This window comes from Sus scrofa, chromosome 13 (genome assembly GCF_054392235.1).
Source record: "Sus scrofa isolate SSC_HxYL_T2T_F1_AM1 chromosome 13, Sscrofa_HxYL_maternal_Yorkshire_Landrace_v2.0, whole genome shotgun sequence".
NCBI classification, from domain to species: domain Eukaryota; kingdom Metazoa; phylum Chordata; class Mammalia; order Artiodactyla; family Suidae; genus Sus; species Sus scrofa.
In genome coordinates, this window is record NC_139395.1 from 125,158,541 (window position 1) to 125,177,597 (window position 19,057).

Here is a 19,057-nt window from a genome sequence, read left to right on the forward strand (position 1 = left end):
TTCTTGCTCTCGCATTGACAAAGAGATGGGTAGACATGATGTTATGCCCTTGCCTGGGAAAACTAAATACTCACTGTCACATAACCCCCAAAAGTCTGCTTTACAGATTGGAAATAATGAGGCACCTTTACTTTAAACAGCCTGTTTCCAGTTTTGTAGGGCTGTTGATATTACTGGCCTAGTGACAGATGCCAAGGCGGGAAAATAGGCTCAGTTACTTCTGACTCTTTGAATGTGGACACATCAGCTTGTGGGAAGGAAACTATTTAAAATGGGGCTTAGGGAAAGAAAAAAAAAATCCCCTTTCCCCATATGAGATTCTTCCACAGTGTTGTCATGCAATCTTGAAAACCTCCATACAGCAGATCACTCTCATTGGATATATGCAAATTTTCTGGGACCCAGTGGTTTCCTGCCAGGGAAAAACTTATAATAACAGAGCAAGAATGCAATCTGAGCCCTTGTTCTCTGAAACCCCTGAAAGAACAGAGTCGTTCTTGACAGCGCAATTTCAGCCCTTGACATTCCAGGAAATAGCTTAATAATGTCATTTAGGCTGGGGTTGTAACCAGTCCTAAGATATAGGGACACAAATGCTGTATGTAAAATCTTAAATATCAAGGACCATTGCGCATTTTCACACAGAGTTTAACAGTGAAGACCACCACCACAAAACAAAAACTGAGCAAGGTTTCCTAATTAAATTTTAACATTGTCACCACTAATTAAATCCCATATAGGAAAAGGAAAGTTTTCTGCCAAGAAATAATACAGACATATCCTGAAGACTATTTCCTTTCCATTTACTTTCCTAAATACTGTGCCCATGCCATATTCAGAATATGACACCCAAACAAAACTCTATGTTAATCATTAATATATATGAAGAAGCTACCCCCACCCTGGAGTCTTAGAAGCCTAAATGAGACACATTGGCCTTTACAGTCAATGTGTTTCATTTTTTCTGGGTGCAGTACCAAAAAAGGGTACAAGATTCAGGTTAAAAGTCAGGAAATGGATCAGGGCCCCACGCTATGACATCATTTTCTTGCAATGCAATGAAGCAATGACATTTCCTGCAGGAAAAATGATTAGAGCTGACAAGCAGCCTTAGTTAGCTGCAGTGTTTGCAGTGGAAGGTGTCAGGCCTGCCTTGCTCCAATTCCTGCCACCCTCCCTCCTCTTCCTTGGCTGGGGCTTCCCAGAGTTCAGGGACAGAGAGACCCAGGCTACTTCCATTTAGTGATCCTTATGTATTTAAAATAAAAATTTGCTGAAATGTCATTACGAAAATTGTGGAATTTTTTAGTTGGTAGAGCATTAACTAATTTAGACCCAAAGATATAATGTTTCCACTTACAAAAGGATTTCCAGATTTATTTTTCAAGCTGACATATAGGCAGAGCCTCCAGGGGTGATTGTGCAGATTGGCCAAAGGCAGAGAGTGGATTCAAAACTGGCTCACTCTCTGATGGCCAAACCTTGCTTACTGTTGCAGGGTTAGATCTGTCTTTTCTGGATTCACACAAAAGCCTCACAACCTGTGATAGATGGTCTTGGAATGGAACACAGTTGGAAGCTGAATGATGAACCAGTCTTCTGCTTTAAATCCTGGGTGTCTCTGTAACTGTAGGCATAATGTCTTCAGGGCGTCTCTAGAAGTGTGAATTTGAGGATATACCTACATGTAAAGTTCTGGGCCAAATCTGCCTCCTGGCAGGGTCACCCCAGCTCATAAGGGGCCCTTTTGGAATTTAGGGACAGGTGCTTTCAGTGAGCCAACACAGATGGTAAGAGGCACCTGGCTTGGCTAGTAAGTGTCTGGGGAAACGTTTCAGCCTGGCCAGGTGCTCTGTATGCAATCTACGTAACTATAGTGGGCCTATTGCTCCCTATGTGGTAGACCTCGTCCTGGACTCAACATATAGAAAGAACTGCTCCAGTCCTTAAGACCATTTTTTTTGGCGGGGGGGGGCTTTTTAGGGCTGAACCCACAGCATGTGAAGGTTCCCAGGCTAGAGGTCCATGCAGAGCTGTAGCTGCTGGCCTATGCCACAGCCATAGCAATGCAAGATCTGAGCCGTGTCTGTGACCTACACCACGGCTCACGGCAGCTCTGGATCCTTAACCCACTGAGTGAGGCCAGGAATCAAACCTGCATCCTCATGGATGCTAGACATGTTTGTTAACCACTGAGTCACAACGAGAACTCCCCTTAAGACCAATTTTGAGACCTGAATCAAGGCAAGAATTATTATTACTTTTTTGTCTTTTTTTTTTTCTTTTTGTCTTTTTAGAGCCATGGATGAGGTATATGGAGGTTCCCAGGCTAGGGATCTAATGCGAGTTGTAGCTGCCAGCCTACACCACAGCCACAGCAACTCAGGATCCAAACTGCATCTGTGGTCTACACCACAGCTCACAGCAATGCCAGATCTTTAACCCACTGAGTGAGACTAGGGATGGAACACACAATCCATGGTTCCTAGTCAGATTCATTTCCACTGCACCACAATGGGAACTCCAAGGCAAGAATTATTTAAGAGTGCAGGCCTACTCTCAGGGACTCCACATTAAATCACATTTGCTTCTCCACTTGCGGCCTGTGACTCAGTTTCAATAACTGGGTTCCCACCTCGTACGTTGGTTCTGAGGGCTGATTGCCTGATGAGTACTGCCTGGGAACAAGTCTCTGTTCCCTCAATTTACCACTCCCAGGCCCCTTCTAGAAACAGTGAAGCAAGGGGGGCTAGTGTTATTATCGTCTGTCATTTTTCTTCCACTTGTATCCCTACTTGAATCCTCCTGGGGGAGTTAGTGGAATCTGCCAAACAAAGACTGCAGATAGGACAGAGGAAAACAGCTTCCTGATGCTTCTTTTGTCCATTTTGAAACAAAATTAATACTAAGTCACTTTTATGTCCATGAAGGAGAGTGAGCAATAGTGACAAGTTTCTACTACCAAAAAAAAAAAAAAAAAAAAAACAAACACTTGGGATTTCAGAAATGAAAAGTCCTAGAACTGGGATGGAGTTCTATAGGAGAAGCAAGATTTGTAGATATTATGCTAGGCTTGTCAATAGATTTAAGCTCTCGATGGCTGTTGAGTGGATAGATGTCGGGGATGCTCAGAGACACGGTTTATACAGCATCATATCTATAAATCATCACATGGTAACTGGGTAGACCTTGTAGTCACAAATATGCTATCTCTGGAAAAATCTGCAAATATCTGCAGGGCTTATACATTTCCCCAGGATGAGTCAAAACAAGCATAGTTGTCACACCTTTCTTTCATTATCCTGTGGGTGTTCTCTCAAATGTGTGGGTCTTCATAAATGAGTCACTGTTTCCAAAGTCTGTCAAAAGTATTAGTGGTTACAAGCCTAGGAAGCATAACAAGCCTAGAAAGAGGTATGGAGCTTTAAATTATGGGCAAGAATGTAAAATGTCCAAAGTTACTGGGGTTTTATTACTCTGTCAAATTTGCATTCTTATACTATCTAATCATTCCCTTTTAAGGACTCATTATTTCTTATAGTTCAAACTATGAAGAATAAAAAGCAATTTAATTTACATTTGGTGTATTTGTATAGTCACCAGATCTGGAGCCGGTATTTTTCACCATGTGAGTAATACTTCTGCTTGCCCATACATGTTGAAAGTGTCATTTAACTTAAATACACAGATCAGGCTTGTTTAAGACTCAACCCTTTCACCTTGCTCTAGGCAGGGAAAAAGATCAAAGCTTCCTGTATTTTTTAAAGATGACCCTTTCTTTGTTCTGAACACGTCTCACATCTCCTGTTTGTAGAAGCTTCTGCATGAGCTGAATTGTTTTTCTTTTCTGTAAATCTACTTCTCATAAACAAGACCCTTCATTGCCCTTTGGCATCATAGAAAAAGGAATTTACCCATTGCATAGATTCTTTATGATGGCTTTTAAATTCATAGTACTAAAACAGGTATTTTTAGTACAAAAAGTTGTCAGAATTGGTAGGTGAAAAATGGTGTTTGTAATTAATATACTCTAATGATACGACTGATAGAAAACAGTGAAAAAACTCACCTGCTAGCAGCATTGCCTTAAAATAACCAAATAACAGAAAGGTCTTATGTATTTTATTTTTCCTTTTTTTTTTTTTTTTTTTTGTTTGTTTGTCTCTTTGTATTTTAGGACCGCATTGGCAGCATACAGAGGTTTCCAGGGTAGGAGTCCAATTGGAGCTGTAGCCACTGACCTATGCCAGAGCCACAGCAACTCGGGATCTGAGTCTCATCTGCAACCTACACCGCAGCTCACAGCAACACCAGATCCTTAACACACTGAGTGAGGCCGGGGATTGAACCCACGTCCTCGTGGATGCAGTCGGGTTCATTAACCACTGACGGGAACTCCTTATTTTTCTTTTCAAGTGATTTATTTATCAGTTTATAAATAAATCATCACAATATCATTTCACTTTGTTCATGAATTTATTCTCAATTAAGACCATGCAGGGTGCCAGCCAGAGGACAAGTGGCAAAGAATTGAGAAATGAAATCTCCTACTCCACAAAACAGAGATGACCCTGAAAAAAAAAAAAAAAAAAAAAACACAAAGAAGTTTTAATGGATTTAATATTTCCAGGCTAAGGACTGAAAAGAAAATCATTTATTTCACCTTTTTGGGTCTCTTAAATTTTCTCATCTATAAAATGAAGGAGGTAACCTGTAAAATTAATTGTAATGTTTTTTGACCCTAAAATTCTGGAACTAAAAGAAATAAATGCCAGGGTTAAAAGTGAATTTAAAGTTGCAAACCCTCACATGTGTTGCTTGACAAGTATCATGAAGAAGATAAGCTCAGTGTTGAATTATGACTGTAGACAGGGAGATGGACACTATTATAAAGATAGTGAACAATAGGAGGAAAAATATGGAGCTTGGCTGTAAGTAGAAGAAATTATCTAAGTGGTATGGACAGACTGAGAGGGAGGGAGCCAGAGCAGAGAGCTGTAAAGCAGTGTTGGGCTGAGTGCACTGCAAGTCTCAGATCAATCAACAAGGATTTTATTCTACTCAGGTTACTTTATTTGTTAAGGGATTCTTAAGGGGGCTCCTGAGATAACATGGCCAAGGATTATACACCAAGCTAAGTATAGTAGACTGAAAATATCCTAGCATCTAGGTCTATAAGTCTAGTGGAGGAAGGGCATCTGGAAGTAGAGAGGGCTTAGGAAATATTTTAAGAATGCTCTGAGGTTCAGCTTCAAATAGTAAGTCCTGGCTGATGATTGTGAAGAAACAGCAGTTACAGGCAGTGGGGGGATGGTAACCAAAATGGAGGTACTCTTTTTAAGCAGAGACTTTGCACAACCACCACTTGGGTGTGGGGCTACCAAAATGTTGTAAAAAATCACTTTGGCCGCAAACCAAAGAAGAATATTCGCTTGTCCTCAAGACATAAACAATGCTTTGGTGTAGTAGAAAGATTTATCACACAACTCATTTTTCCCAAAAGACAGAAAAGTGAGAAAAATATGCGATGCCCAGGAATGGGGTATTCTCTTCCACACTGAGAACTAGGCGAGGCCCACTGCATTGCCATTTTACCTTGATTGCCAGGAAACTGGAAACAATTTAATTTCAGGACTTATACTTACATATATAACCCCTTAGTTAAAAGTTTTTAACTTCTGATTGATCTTTTGCTTATACTTTTGCTTTATTTGTATCTTTCATTGTGTGTTACCCTCATTTATTCATTCAAATTCATGCCAGAAGTTTTTATTAAGCAGTTATTATGTGTTGGGCACATTGAGTCTTTTTGGAGGGCAGGTGGAATGTGACTCTGGCCTGGCAGGCAGGATACTGTCTCTGGCTTCTGTTGTGTTTAGGTCTTAGGTCTTGATGTTTATATTTGGGATACAGTTCAGGCATTTTCCAGATGAACAAGGGTTCTGGGGTATATAGCTGGTTTTCCTCATAACTCATCCCATCTCCATCTCGGTTAGAGTGGATTTTCTCCCAGAGGGTCTTTGATCCTACAGCTGCAGACATTCTGGCACCAGGAAGCCTTAAAGGTCAAGGCTCAAAGACACACAGAGGTCAATGAAATCAAGGGACATCTTAGCAACTGCCGAGAAGCCATAGGGGTGAGTGCTATGGCTTCCAAGATGGATGGATGACATCACTTATGGTATAAGTAAGCGTGTGGTTACTAAGCTTTGACTGGAATCCAGCAAGTTTGTTCCGGAATAGTCCTGTTTGGAAGAGATCTGTTGGAAAAACAGTCAATAAACTTTATGCTTCCTTTAATCTGTGAAGTCACCCTTTTGAACTTCTGGGTCCCAAAATTGAGCATCGTGGGATACAAAGCCAAGAGTGTGAACTTGAACCTCAGTTGCTTCATCTGAATAAAGGAGCTGGGCTTAACTAGTTTTCGAGTCCCTTCCAGCTCTAATCATCTGTCACTTTCTGACTATCAATTCTATTCCCAGCTTTTGGGGTCCACCACTCCACACAGATAGTCATCATTTTCATCCTCTTCCAAAACAATGAAACACAATACAGGAACAAGGACAGTGACAACATTTGTATAATGGGAATACTGAAGGACAAGACTGAGATCTACTTAAGGATTATTGAGTTATTTTAGCAAAGACTTACTAGAAGTGGTTATTACTTTTCAGGGTAGATTCTTTCCTTCAGATCACATCCAAATCCATGGCAGTGCTTACCCAGAGTTCTGATATATATGTGTATATACACCAATATTCACATATTGCTTAGCAGAGTGATGTGTATAATAAGCATGAAAAGTATCTGAGTAATTTTTGAAATTAAGAAATGTTTTATAAGCACTTTTATTTCATATCAGTGATTTATATATAAAATTCCTGAGAGTATAAAACACAGATATAGAGAAGACATAACTCCTGCCTCAAAGAATTTATAGTTTAATGTTATGTGCTTAAAAATGTATACAGTATTGTGTGCAAGACATTTTAATAGATTCAGCAGTATTTAAAATATATACATATGAAATCTCCAAGCTTATTTACAATGAAATATCAATATTGGGTACCATCCACTATACTAAATGCTGAGTATACAAAAACGTAGCAAAGCTTCCTGTACTTATATCCCTATAACCTGATCGAAATGATGCATATTTGTTCATTCATTCATTCATCCATTCATTCTGCAAACAATTATTGAAAGCTTGCTGTGGGGAAAGCACTGTGATAGACTGAGGCATGATTTCTTAATGCTTCCTGTCTTTAAAGATCTTAAAATTTAGTGGAGTCACAAAACAGCTAACAAAGAAAAATGGAAAAGACGTATCAGTAAACAGCTATAGAGAATACTTAGAAGACAGAGTATGCCCAAAGGTTAGGAAAGGCTTCATAATGGAGATGGCCCTAGAGCAAGACATGGAAAGATGAATAGTATATTAATAGTGAAGACAAGGGGGGAATTTCATCTCAGAAAGAGATCAGTGAGAACAAAAGGCACAAAAATGAAGGCATGTCCTGGAAACAGCCAGTAGACTGGTATGGCCAGAGCACAGAATACAAAGAGGGTAGGGGAGATGGGGCCAGGAAGTTAGGATGGAGCCAGCACATGGAGGGCCTCCAAAGCCATACTGAGCCTCCTGATTCTTTATTTGGGAACCAGTAGAAGTTCTGAGCACAAGAACAAATAGAAGTTTGGGTATATAATCAATTTCAGACATATAACTTCTAAATGAACGACTGCTAAGGAGCAATCCAGTACAGTAGAAAGAAAGGGTCTTCTCAGTTAGGACGCCAAGATTTAAAGGCAACACAGGGGAGTTCCTGTCTTGGCTCTGTAGTTAACAAATCCGACTAGTATCCATGAGGATGTGGGTTCGATCCCTGGCCTCACTCAGTGGGTTAAGGATCTGGTGTTGCCATGAGCTGTGGTGTAGGTGGCAGACGAGACTCAGACCCAGCGTTGCTGTGGCTGTTGTGGCCAGAAGCTGTAACTGCAATTCAACCCCTAGCCTAGAAACTTCCATATACTGTCTGTGCCGCTCTTAAAAAAAAAAAAGGCAACATGGCCACAAGAAGTCTTGCATGGTGATCCCTTCACATAGCCAACTCTGACACATTCTTTAGATCTCCAAGTGAACATTCCTTCCTCAAGGGAGCCTCCCAGCACTTTGATTGAACCAGTCTCTCTGTTGTAGAACCACAGAGATCCTTGTATCTCTCCTATGCAGTAAGTTGTAATTATACACTTACCTTCACTCTGTTAATGTGCGTGCCCCTCATTGGACAATAAGCTCCATAAAGGCAGGAGTCATCTTTCTATTTTGCTCTTCAGTTTTACTGTAGGCTACTCACTATGTCTGACCCAGAGAAGGGAGAAAAATATGTTATGAATGAATGAACAAAAAAAATATGGAAGTGGAGTCACTGTTGGAGAATAATAATGAGAAATAATATTAGAGACCATGCAAGTGGGGGTTTTAAAATATGGCTGCCAGGAGTATCTGTCGTGGCTCGAATGTTAACAAACCCAGCTAGCATCCATGAGAAAGCAGGTTCCATCCCTGGCCTTGCTCAGTGGGTTAAGGATCCTGCATTGCTGTGAACTGTGGTGTAGGTCTCAGACGCACCTCAGATCCCAGGTTGTTGTGGCTGTGGTGTAAGCCGGCAGCTACAGCTCTGATTGGACCCCTAGCCTGGAAACTTCCACATGCCTCAGGTGTGGCCCTAGAAAAGACAAAATAAATAAATAAAAATAAAATAAAATATGGCTGCCGAATTCTTTGGCATGGTTCTCATCAAAAGGGGGGACCTATATCCTTTGCCTTTAAATGTGGGCAACCTTGAGACAAAGAGGATACGTACAGTGAATATGATGGTGTGTCATTTCCAAGGCTAGGTCGGAACGACTTGTTTCTCTTATTAAGCTCCCTCTGGGAGAAGCCAGCTTCCATGTAAGATGTTTGACCACCTTGAAACCATCAGGCCAGAAAAGCTATGTGCAGGTGTTCCAGCCTACAGAGTGAGTTCATCTCTGCCAAGAAATGTGAGTGAAGTTATCTTGAACATTCAAGACTTATCTCAGCTGCCAGCTGAGCACCTTTGCATGATCTCAGTAATTGCCTTGCAAAGCAAAAGAATTGCCCAGCTGAGTGCTGCCTGAATATCTGACTTCAGAAGTCTGTTTGTACAATAAAATGGTTGTTGACTTGGGCCAGTAAATTTGGGATAATTTATTACATCACAACAGTAATGAAGACATCCACATCTCCATAGAATCTTCCCTAATAACTCTGTGTTAACAGCTGAGAAGGAGTTTCCGTTGTGGCTCAGTGGTTAAGGAAACTGACTAGCATCCATGAGGATGCAGGTTCCATCCCTGGCCTCGCTCAGTGGGTTAAGGATCTGGCGTTGCCATGAGCTGTGGTAGGTCATAGACATGGCTGGGATCCTGCATGCTGTGGCTGTGGCATAGGCTGGCAGCTACAGTTCCAATTGGACCCCTAGTCTGGGAACCTTCATACACTCTGAGTGCGGCCCTAAAAAGACAAAAAACAAAAACAAAAATGAAAAAAAAGAAAAAACAAAAAACAGCTGAGAAAACCGAGATCCAGAGAGATTAATTTATCCATGGTTCTAAACTGTTAACAGTAAAGCAGGGCCTAGGAACCAGTCTTCTGACCCTCAGGCCATTGCCTTTTGCTTTCTCATATGTAATGATGCATTAAGAAAATTTCTGTATAATTACATGCAGGGTCCAAAGAACCGTTCTTTGTCATGCCACAATTTTATCCCCATTGATGTTTTATGCCCACTGATAATTATATAGATTAGTCAAACTCCTTGACATAAAAACCAAAAGTGGGCTGTGGTCTTAAGTGTATGGAGCTTACAAATGCCATAGATGATTTGGACATTTCAATGTAACTACCTCCCAATTAGAGAAAGAAGCAGTCTCAAGTATATAAAACACAATAACATTTCTCCTTAAGTTTGTGGCATTCGACTAGGTTTTCAATGCCATCAGTTCCAAATTCACTGAAAGATCTTTTCTGCTGAAAGAAAAATGCTGTCTCTATTAATATCAACATTTTCCTCCTCAGAACACTTGCTGGCTGGTGATTTATTGTAGACAAGCTGCTTCCTGCTCCTTTTGAAAGTTAGATTTTTTTTTTTTTTAATTCTGCAAGTAGAGGAGGAATTCTTCATTTCTTGTCCCCAGGGCAATTTAGTTAAGGCTAATCTTTAGGAGGGATTGATGCTCCCTGATACCACACAAAGGAGAAAAGGTCTTCACTGCTGTCAATTGGGAACAAATCCAAAAACAAATAAGGAGGACCAGCTTGTGCAGTGTGTGGAGAGAAGGAGTCTTAGATTTTTGAACCTTGCAATTTGAACTTTCCACTGTAAAGATGGAACATTTGTCCTTAAAAAAGATCAAAGATGCTATCTTTTTGTTAGTGGCAATGGTATTTTTTAAAAGGCTCTGTTAGAAGAAAACAACATTTTAATACTCAGATGCATATGCATTCCATAACGCTATCTCAAAGAAAACTATGTACACTGATGACTCAAAAGTCAATGTTAATCTCATTACATTTTTCCTATTCCTACATCAACAATTTAAAGAAAGACAAATGTTAAATTCAGTTCTATTCAGAAATTCTCATATTTACAGCTTCACAGATTTTCACAAATGTTAATTTCTTTAAAATCCCACTGTAATGTGGAAGGTACTTTTGGAGAGTGTGTGTACCTAGATTTAAGTGATGCGATATTGTATTAGGATTCTTGCAGTGGCAAATGGCAGAACACCCAACACAAACTAGTTGTTGCTGTTGTTTTTTAAAGTGGGATTGATTGGCTGTTGGCTTATATAATAGAGAAGTACGGATGTAGAACTTGCTTCAGGCACAGCTAAAAGGGGAGCACAAGGGGCCAAGCGTCTATCTCCAGACTGTCTCTCTCACTGTTTTCCTCAATGTTGGCACTTTCTCAGGCAGGCTCAACCCATGTAATGGAAAAGATGGACACTGGCAGGGCTCAGCTTCCATTCGGCCAGCTTCCAAACCCAGCACAAGAATTTCTGGATCATTACAGACACAGTCCTGGAGCTGATTCTGTCTGGTCCCTCTCAAGTCATGTGCCCACCCTTATGGAATTCTCCTTGGCCACACCTACAAAGTACTGATGGGGTATTTTAGAATTTACCAAGAATTATAGTTGATTTTTTTTAACATAATTTATTTTTAACTAAAACCTTTGCCCTAAAAAAAGTATATAGAATGGCATGCCAAGATACACAGCTAAGCTTTCCAGAAACGCTGCCTTTCTCTTAAGCTTTCCCACACATAACTCACCTTTTCGATCCCAGACTTACCGAAAGTATAATCTGTATTTGCTGATTCTCCCTCCTTGCTCTAACCCTCCTGCCACCTAATCCCACTTCTCTGTAAAATGGCTTTCCCTGTGTCAGTCATCGCCTCTCAATAGCCAAAGCCAATGGTATCTTTGTTGTCCTCTCAGCAGCATCGGACACTGGGAGTCTCTCTCCCTTTTCTCAGATCTCTCTTTTCCTGCAGTTTGTGCTCCTTCTTTGTCTCTGACAGATTCTTCTTGGCTTTCTTTATTAGCTTCTGTTATATTCATCCTGCTCCCTAAATGTAGATGTTTTCCTAAGTTCAGTCCTAATCCTTCTTTCCTTCTATCGTTATAGTCTCTGTTTGGACAACCTCGTCCAGTTCCAAGGCCTCAACTGTCTCCTATCCAAGGCTGACTTTACAATCTGTAACCAGTCTTTCTCTCTCTCTCTTTCTTTCTTTCTTTCGTTCTTAGCTGGTGGACAATAATTTTTGAATGTTCCTCTACACTTGGATGTTTGTCTTAGACTGTTCAGGCTACTATAACAGCATGCTATAGATTTGGTGGCATATAAGCAACAGTTCTGGATGAAGGATGGTCCAAGATCAAGGCATTGGCAGATTCTGTGTCTGGTGAAGACCCACTTCCTAGTTCATAAATAACCATCTTCTCTGTGTCCTCGCATGGCAAAAAGGGTGAAGGAGCTCTCTGGGATCTTTTTTACAAAGTTGTTAATCCTATACATGTAGGCTCCATCCTCATAACCTAGTCACCTCTCAAAGATTTCAACATATAGGAGTTCCCGCTGTGGCTCAGAGGGTTAAGAACCCACCACAGTGAGGATGCAGGTTCAATCCCTGGCCTTGCTCAGTAGGTTAAAGAGCTAGCATTGCTGCTGATAGCTGCAGCTCAGATTTGACCCCAGCCCCAGAAACTTCCATATAAATTTAGGGGGAAGGACACAAATATTCAGTCTATAGTAATGTCTTTCCATCATATTAAACTTGGCATTTTCAGAAGAAAATTTATTAATTCACCCCATGTCATCCTCTGTGTCCTGGAAATATCTTCACCATTCTTCCATTCATCCAGGATAGAAGAAAATGGAATAACATTCACTATTCATTCTTACCTCATACCTAATTGGACCTCCAAAGACCCACTTTTCTATTCCCACTGCTGCTGTCCTAGTTCAGACCTTGATCTATTTTTCTCTATTACAATAACTTCTTGACTTTTTATTTATCTAAATTATCTTACTGAAAACATGTTTAGTATGCTCAAAATCGTTCATTCTGCCCAATGCTAAAAGTACAAAATACTTAATTTTCAAGGTTTTCTATTACCAAACTCAATCCTTCTTTCTGATCTCATTTTCCACATATTTATTCTAGGCATTCTCTGAGTAGGCCACACCCTTCACACTTCCACAACTCTACTCACATTATTCTTTCAGTTTCAAAAATGCTCTTTCCTCACCTATTAATACTCTATTCATCCTCTAAGATTTACCTGTTGTAGACAATTGCACCATTCATCAAATATTTCTGGTCCTTTCTTCTCCTGTTAAACACATGGTAGACTGTACTCTTCTTACCCTTTTGTGTTCAGCAGATTCATACAACTTGCTTTGGCCAGTGAAATGTAAGTGCAAATTATAGTTACAATTTAGTGTGAGATTGGCTTTTTCTTTTTCATAGAAGCTTTACAATTTAGTTTGAGATTGGCTTTTTCTTTTTTCCCCACTGAAGTGATTAGCAATGTTCCAGATAATGGTTGCTCTGACAACTTAGAATAAACCTCATGGACCAGAGGCCTCACTCAAACCATGATGAACAAGCTGCATGAACAAGAAATAAATGTAGATTATCTTCATGTAATAAAAAGCCTGACTACCTCTTTTTTTTTTTTTTTTTTTTTTTTTGACAGCACCCACAGCATGTGGAATTTCCTGGGCCAGGGATCAGACCTGAGCCACAGTAGTGATAATGCCAAATTCCCAACTGCTAGGCCACCAGGGGAACTCCCTAACTCCATTTTTTGATTTTGGATTGCTGACATATTTTAAACCTTACTCCTCCCCCTTCTTCTCTGTACCACATCTGCAAAAGCTGATAAAAAACCTTGGGTGCTCCTTTCTTTGACACTGGTGGGAGGTTCAAACCATCCAGGACCATTCTTACACAAAAGAACATTCACTCTGGCCCCAACCTCTAACTGCCACAAAAATTTCAGGCCAGTCTCCTTTTCTTGATCACTGAAGCCATTTTAGACCCGTTTGGGAGGCTTCCCTTACTCTCTGCAAAAACGTCACTACACTACATAGTAAATCTTCTCATATCATCTTGGTATGTGCATGACATTACTCATCTTGACATCTGAACAAAATTTGGGGTGGGAAATACATCCTTCCTCTGAGAAATAGTCATAATTGTTTTGATTGAGGATTGGTTATCTTTGGAAAAATAATAACTGGGGTACTAAATAAGTGCTATTTCTTCATCTGTGTGTTCATTACATGATGTTGTTCACTTTGTGAAAATTAATTGACCTATATAATTACGATTTGTGCACATTTTAATATGTGTGTTATACTTCAGTAAAAATATTATTTTAAAAATTTTGTTGGGAGTATCCTTAAATAATTCTAACTATATTTTCTTCATCATTATGTGAGTATATTTATGGAAATGAGGTAATGTATGAGTATGCATGTATATGATGGGATGGGGTTAGTGATAGAAGAAGAAAACAGGCATTAAAAGAGAACAGGAGTTCCTTCTGTGGTGCAGAGGATTAAGTTCCAGCATTCTCTCTGTGGTTCAATCCCCAGCCTGAACAATGGGTTAAGGATCTGGCACTGCCACAGCTGTGGCATAGTTTTCAGCTGAGGCTCAGATTCAATCCCTGGCCCAGAAATGTCTACCTGTCTTGTGTAAACATGTTAATGCATTTCTATTATGTATAAGCCTAGGAGTGAATAATTTGTCATAGGATATAAATATTTCCTGCTCTGGAAAATACTATCAAACTGTTGTCTAGAGTGATTGTACCAACTTCCATTCCTATCAGCAGGGTATGTTACTTTATGTCTTTGTCAGCTCTTAGTATTGTCAGTCCTTCTAATTTTAGCCATTCTGGGAAAGTTATAATAGAATCACATTTGTATTTTCCTAATGGTTAATGGTACTTTTTGGCCATTTGAATATCTTCTTTTGTGGCAATTCTGTTTCAGTCTTTTTTTTTTTTTTAAAGATGTTCACAACTTATTTTATTTTATTTTATTTTTTGTCTTTTTTTGCTATTTCTTGGGCCACTCCCACAGCATATGGAGGTTCCCAGGCTAGGGGTTGAATCGGAGCTGTAGCCACCGGCCTACGCCAGAGCCACAGCAATGCTGGATCCAAGCCGTGTCTGCAACCTACACCACAGCTCACGGCAACGCGGGATCGTTAACCCACTGAGCAAGGGCAGGGACCGAACCCACAACCTCATGGTTCCTAGTCGGATTCATTAACCACTGCGCCACGACAGGAACTCCAAATGTATTCCTTCTCCATTCTTTTTTTTTTTTTTTCTTTTTGCCATTTCTTGGGCTGCTCCCGTGGCATATGGAGGTTCCCAGGTTAGGGGTCTAATTGTTTCAGTCTTTTGCACATTTTTCTACTGGATTTTCTGTTTTACTTCTTTTTGATTTATAGAAGTTCTTTAAATATTTTTGGCAATGAGTAATTCATGAGTTCTACACATTGCAAATATATTCTTCTCTTTTGTGGCACGCCTTTTTATTCACTTAATGGTGTCTTTTGATAACAGAAGCTCTTAATTTTATCAAAGTATAATATATCAATCTTATCCTTTATTGTCAGTATTTTTTTGTACCCAGTTTAAGAAAACTATTTCTAATCCAGTCACAAAGATATTTATCATATGTAATTTCCTAGTATATTTACTGCTTTGTTTTGTACTTTTTGTTCTATAATCCATTTGGAATTGTTTTCTGGGGGCTTTTTTTTTTTTTTTTTTTTAGGGCTACACTTGGAGCATATGCAGGTTTCAGGCTAGGGATCCAATCAGAGCTACAGCTGCCGGCCTATGCCACAGCCACAGCAACACAGGATCTGAGCCACATCTGCAACTACACCACAGCTCATGGCAACGTTGGATCCTTAACCCACTGAGCATGGCCAGGGATTGAACCCACAACCTTGTGGTTCCCAGTCAGATTCATTTCCACTGTGCCACAGTGGGAACTCCTCACTTTTACTTATTAATTTATTTATTTAATTGCTTTTTAGTTTTTTTTAATTTATCATTTGTTCGGACTTTTTTTTTTTTTTTTTTTTTTTTTTTTGGCTGTGCCGACAGCATGCAGAAGTTGCCAGGGAAAGGACTGAACCTGAGCTGCAGCAGTAACCAGAGCCACAGCAGTGACAATCCTGGATCCTTAACCCTCTAAGCCACCAGGGAACTTCTACTATTGCTTTTTTAATATGGTGTGAAGTAAGGAGGTCAAGATTTATTTTTAAGGAGTTCCCATCGTGTCTCAGCAGAGACGAATCTGATTAGGAACCATGAGGTTGTGGGTTTGATCCCTGGTGAGTTAAAGGATCCAGCGTTTCTGTGAGCTGTGATGTAGGTCACAGATGAAGCTTGGATCTGGTGTTGCTGTGGCTGTGGTGTAGGCCGTCAGCTGTAACTCTGATTAGACTCCTAGCCTGGAAACCTCCATATGCCTCAGGTGAGGCCCTAAAGAGAAAAAAAAAAAATTCACATGTATATATCTAATATACAATGAATTACATTGATTCTCAGTGTAATTTTATCTGTTAACTGCATTAATTATTCTCCAATAAAAACTTCCCAAGAATTATCATATTATTCTTGAGTTTCCTAAACCACTGACTATAAGCTGACAGCCTTTGTTTAAAACTCTGCTAAAAACTGGTTTGCTGAAATCATTTTACTAGCAAGGGGTGGGGAGAGACCGTTATGCTTGCTTATCACCAATCTTAGAGATCGACAGGCTGGCACTTCCTCTCTAGCCAGCAATTTCAAGGCTTTGAGGAAACAACAAAAATTTTTGTCCACCAAAATAAAGTGCCTCTGTCCCTCTCTCTTGTTCCTTTCAGCCCATCAACATACAAATAATTTATCGTAAATTAAGTTTCATTCTCTTCCACAATATTTTGTAGACATTTTTTTTCTGGAGTTTATGAGTTTCAATGTTGTACATGGAACAAGGGCTGAGCAAACAGTGGATCACAGCCTATTAGATGCAGGAAGATGTTCTCCTACTTCCCCAGGTATTGACCCACAAAGAGCAGCTAGATGCAGCTCATGGAAGGGCCAAGGGCCTGACTGAATAAAACTGCCCAGGTTCTTGTTCCATTTTTATTTCCTAAGAGCAGTGTGATTGCATGCAATTCCCTTAACCATCATAAGCTCATTCTCAACTATCTTCTCACTCAGGGTAACACTCTGGTATTATTGTGGGGTTTGTATTTGTGTTATCATAGGATTGTTGTATATAGTACATGCAAAGTGCTCATCTCTCTTCCCCTCACACAGACAGCACCTCATAAATGTCACCTATTATTATTTTCTGCTAATAATGCAGAAGCTCAACTAAGGCTTATCCTAGGAGTGCTCTATAAAATATATTTTTAAAAAATTAATATAAGGAGATGAAAAGGCTGACTTTTATTAATGTACACATATCTAAATTCCCCACCATAAGTTCCCAGGTTTCCTGTTCACTATCTAAAGACATATTTTGGAAAAAGGAAAAATATCTTTAATGTCAAGATTTTTCCAGAGATACATAAAATGAAATAAATAAGTAATAAACATGCCAACTATAAAATGAAAAAGAAATATATTCTATGGTTACATTCTCCTTGGATTATTACAGTGACATTGCTTTGGAGTGTTACTTCTAAAATGACTTTTTCACTTGACTCTAAATCTCCCAGGGCAGGAAAGTCTTGCCCTTAATGATACATAGAGGGGGAAAAGTATAGTCACAGTTATCAAAATAAGTTAATATTGACGTTATAAAGACATATAAATCAATATATTGGAGTTCCCATCGTGGCTTGGGGGAAACGAATCTGACTAGCATCCGTGAGGATACATTTTCGATCCCTGGCCTTGCTCAGTGGTTGAGAATCCGGCATTGCCATGAGCTGTGGTGTAGGTCACAGACATGGCTCAGATCTGGTGTTGCTGTGGCTGTGGCATAGGCCGGCAGCTGTAGTTCCAGTTTGACCCCTAGCCTGGGAATTTCCATATGCTGCAAGTGTGGCCCTAAAAAGACAAAAGAAAAAGAAAAAGAAAAAAAAGAGGAGTTCCCGTCGTGGCTCAGTGGTTAACGAATCCAACTAGGAACCATGAGGTTGTGGGTTCAATCCCTGGCCTTGATAAATGGGTTAAGGATCCGGCGTTGCTGTGAGCTGTGGTGTAGGTTGCAGACGCGGCTCAGATCTGGCGTTGCTGTGGCTCAGGCGTAGGCTTGGCAGCTACAGCTCTGATTTGACCCCTAGTCTGGGAACCTCCATATGCTGCGGGTGTGGCCCTAGAAAAGGCAAAAAGACAAAAAAAAGAAAAGAAAGAAAAGAAAACAATGTTTAAATAAATAAATAAATAAATAAACTGATATATATTGATATATTAACAGGGACCAAAGGCCATATTTCTAAAGATTTGTCTTTATATAGCATAAGATGAATGCAGTTATAATAGGGGCTGAAAACAATTCCTTTTACTTTTACTTCCACATAAATTCCAAGAATTACTGTGAACTAAGGTAGCCAAAAAATCTTTTTTTCAGAGAATGAAAGAGATTGGCTACTTCAAATAAGAGTACTTTTCTCTTCCCTAGAAATAACTTTTGACTGACTTGGTGGTTTGCTTGATTTGATCTTCTTTTTTTTCTCCAAATATATCAGGGTTCCCAACCTCTACTTGATGAGCAGTCTCAGAGAAGAGGCCAAGAATATCTGAGCTGTGGAGACCTTCCTAGGTCTGCAAGTCTTTCTTCCTCCCAGAGCATTTTTTGATACACAGAGAAGTAGAAGGAGGATAAGAGTTACCCTCCCTCCAGCTTTTCCAGAGCCCCACCAAAGAGGGCATTCCTTTGAAGCCTGGTCAAGATGATTCTTGGCTAGTGGGCCTACGAAGTGGTGGATTCCTCAGCTCTGTACTTAAATACTGACAGAAGCTTGATGTATTGCTTCATCAATGATGTTAAGTTAGAGTCATATAGCCCTGCTCCACATACAAGTGAGTAACAAATGGAAAACCAGGCACAGATGAGCAGAGGTAGGAATTAACTCGGGTAAAAATGTATTTTATTAACAATTGCAGGAGTTCCTGTTGTGGCTCAGTGGTAACAAGCCCTACTAGTATCCATGAGGAACTTGGGTTCGATCCCTGGCCTCAGTGGGTTAAATGATCCAGTGTTGCTGTGAGCTGTGGTGATGGTAGCTGTTGTGGCTATGGCCTAGGCCATAGGCTACAGCTCCGATTTGACCTCTAGACTGGGAACATCCATATGCCTCAGGTGTGGCTCTAAAAGGACCAAAAAAAAAAAAAAAAAAAGAGTTGCACCTCTCCATTTGCAGTCCATTTCCCAAGAGGAAAACCAATCCCAACATAAGAGGCCTACTCAGAGCAAAATAGCATCCACAAATGGC